Below are 3,579 nucleotides of genomic sequence, written 5' to 3'. Positions count from 1 at the left end.
TGTTTTATTATCTTTTTATTGTGTTATTACTGTGTTTTCCTTTGTTTTCAGGTTTTTACTTTAATCGAGCCCCGATCGAGAAAAGGAGTGAAAAAGGGCTAAAAACCCTAAAATTCAGCATTTTGTGCTTATGGCCTACCCCATGGCGGGCGCCACAGACCAAGCCATGACGTGTCCAAGTCCAACTCCCACGTTTCCCCACTTCGTCCACTAAGGCGCCCCACTTTGTGCTTGTGGCGGGCGCCATAGCCTTGTGGCGGGCGCCACAAGAAGGAAACAGTTTCCTCTATTTTCAAGTTGAAAGGCATCCAAGTCAATTCCACCTTTTTTATTTGCCTATAAATAGAAACGCGAATTCAGTTTTACAATCACCCAAACTTAGAGCAGACAAAGATCCGAACGTTGGAACAAGGCGAAATCAGAAGCAACTTTGTTTCACTTAGGCATATATTCAGTTTTATAAAGTGGTAATCGCTTCGCATTGGAGTGTTACCACAATTGTGTAATTGAGTCTGTGATAGAGTCTGTATTCGAGTTTGGAGCACTTTGGAAGGAAGTTAATCCTGCCGCCATTTTCTTTTCCGCATTGCAATTTACCCAGCCCTCCGATTGGAGCAGGTTTTTATTACTCGCTTTACTTTATTTATTTCCCACACTCGCCTTTACTTTATTTATTTCCCGCACTCGCTTTACTTTATTTATTTCCCGCACTCGCTTTACTTTATTTATTTCCCTCACTCGCCTTTACTTTATTTATTTCCCGCACTCGCTTTACTTTATTTATTTCCTCGCACTCGCTTTAAATTACTTACTTTCCGCACTCACGCTACTTTTATTTATTTTAATGCACTTTTACTTTACCATGTCTAGCTAAATTTATAAGGCTGGAATGTAAGGATCGTAATTAAACCAGTAATCCGTACAAATGTTTGTAGAAACACTTAAGAGCTATTTTAACTTTCAAATTAAGTTTTCCCGCACTTCAATTCCGTTGGATAAGATCGAAAGTTGTCCAACGTCTTTTTAAACTTAATTGTTTTTAACTATTTCAAAAACAGCGAAAGCGTTTTGTCTAGTTCATTAGGAGATTTTAACATTAAGAAGAAAAGAGATTTTAAAACTATTTTCGGACGCGTTTATAAGTTTAGAGTCTGGTTCGTAAGAACCTCTTTTGGTTAAGAAATCCAGGTTATAATACTTTTCAACTTAGTCAAGATACTATATTTCTTAAAAATAGGGTTACTACTCTAACGCAATACGCGCCTTTTTATAAGTGACAATAAGAGGGTTTGATTAGGGAGTACAAGTCGGTTCTGAATACGCGAAAGCGACAGTTCCTGTTAAATTAGTTCTTTTCAAAGTAGGAAACACTGCCCATAAGTAGTTCTATTAGCAAGTACTTGGATTATCAATTGATTACGTGAATTACATTCGACCCTGTCTTTATTAATTAAATTTATTTTAAAAACTTTACTTTTCAATTGCACACTACAAAAACACCTATTTTAATTGCCTTTGATAAACACCATAACAACAGATAACGATAGATTGACACTTGGTCTCTGTGGTTCGATAATCTTTTATATTACTCTGACGCGTTCATATACTTGCGAAAAGCAACAAAAAGCACGCAATCAAGTTTTTGGCGCCGTTGTCGGGGACCAATTTCGTCAAATTTCATTTTCCTGTTGTTATATCGTTTAGACTTAGGTTATTTCCCGCCGGTCGATGCGAAGAACTCGCAGTACCGGAAGTTTAAGCTTAGTAAACCCCCTGGCGGAACCTGAACGTTACGCTCGCGCATGTTTATTCTTTCATAGAATTAAGAGAGCTATGGCCGAAGATCAAAACCAAAGACCTCTTAAAGATTTCGCTCAACCATCTAACGAAGAACCTAGTTCTAGTATAGTAAACCCAATAATACCAGCCAATAATTTTGAACTTAAACCATCCCTGTTGCAACTAGTGCAACAGAGACAATTCGCGGGTCTCGCTACTGAGAATCCTAACCAACATTTAAAAATATTTCTTCAATTAGCAGATACTTTTAAAACCAATGGAGCTTCTCCTGAGGCAATACGTTTAAGATTATTTCCTTTTTCCCTCAGAGATAAAGCTCTATCATGGTTAGATTCCCTTCCACCCAATTCCATTATGACTTGGGATAACCTTAAAAGAGTTTTTCTTGCTAGATATTTTCCCCCGAGTAAGACCGCCGTTCTTCGAAACCATATAACTAGATTTACCCAAAACCATGGAGAATCGATGTTCGAAGCTTGGGAGAGATATAAATAGTTGTTACGAGCATGCCCACATCATGGTTTAGAAAATTGGTTAATCATTCAAACCTTCTACAATGGACTTCATTATAACACAAAGATGACCATCGACGCTGCCGCAGGCAGTGCTCTGATGAACAAACCTTATCTTGAAGCTAGTGCCCTCATCGAAGACATGGCTCAAAACCATCAATCATGGGGAGTCGAACGAGCGACAGTTCAGAAGAAGGAAGCCCAAGGAGGAGTGCATGAACTAAGCTCTATAGACATGATGCAAGCTAAAATGGACGCATTAGCCCTTAAGGTCGAGCATATGTGCATAAACCCGAATACTGTAGCCGCAGTTTCGTCGGATTGTGAGATATGTGGAACCCAAGGACACCAATCCGTAGAATGCAGTCTATTAAACGAAACCCACTCCGAGCAAGTGAACTACACCCAAGGGAACCCATATTCGAATACCTATAATCCTGGATGGAGGAATCACCCTAACTTCTCCTATAAAAACAATAACCCTATTCAAAATAATGCACCTCCGAGACCTAGTTATCAAGCCCCTAGATCAAATCAACCTATGCAACCTGTACCACCAAAACCGAGCCTTGAGAAAATTATGGAAAATTTTATCACCGCTCAAACCCAACAAAATAAGGAGTTCATGAATCAAAACATTCATGTTAACGAATTGATTACTCAATTAGGAACCAAGGTTGACCAAATAGTTACTCATACCAAGATGCTTGAAACCCAGATCTCTCAGGTAGCTTTAAACCAAGCCCCTCAGACTACACCTGGAGGACAATTCCCTGGACAACCTCAACAAAATCCGAGAGGACAAGCCAATGTCATTACCCTACGAAGTGGGAACGCTTATGATGAGCCACCAAACCCAAGATTAAGTGAACCCGAAACTTCTAAGGAATGTACCAAACCCACGGACGAAGTAAAGGAACCAGAGGGATCTGAAAACCAGGAAGGTCGAGATAAAGGAGAAGAACCTAAAGATAAAATTTACGTACCGCCCTCGCCATATAAACCACCTATACCATATCCCCAAAGACTCAAACAAACCCAGATCAATAAACAGTATCAAAAATTTATTAAAGTTATAGAAAAACTTCATGTAGAAATCCCTTTCACAGGAGCCATCACCCAAATACCTTCTTATGCAAAGTTTCTGAAATACATCCTTACCAACAAACGTAGACTTGACGATCCAAAGCCTTTGGAATGTAATGCTATTTCCGAGGACAAATTAGCAAAGAAAGATAAAGATCCTGGAAATTTCTCCATTCCTTGC

The 3,579-nt window shown here is 39.2% G+C and overlaps 1 non-coding gene across 1 annotated transcript; it reads right to left on the bottom strand.

Annotated features, from left to right (window-relative positions):
• Positions 1-2,217: 2,217 nt before the first annotated feature.
• On the bottom strand, positions 2,218-2,324 carry LOC127088957 (small nucleolar RNA R71). The gene has a single exon (XR_007790750.1). It is a non-coding gene; the product is annotated as a small nucleolar RNA R71 (small nucleolar RNA).
• Positions 2,325-3,579: the final 1,255 nt, after the last annotated feature.

This window comes from Lathyrus oleraceus, chromosome 5, assembly GCF_024323335.1.
Source record: "Lathyrus oleraceus cultivar Zhongwan6 chromosome 5, CAAS_Psat_ZW6_1.0, whole genome shotgun sequence".
Classification (NCBI taxonomy): Eukaryota; Viridiplantae; Streptophyta; class Magnoliopsida; order Fabales; family Fabaceae; genus Lathyrus; species Lathyrus oleraceus.
This window is presented reverse-complemented; position numbering and strand designations above follow the sequence as displayed.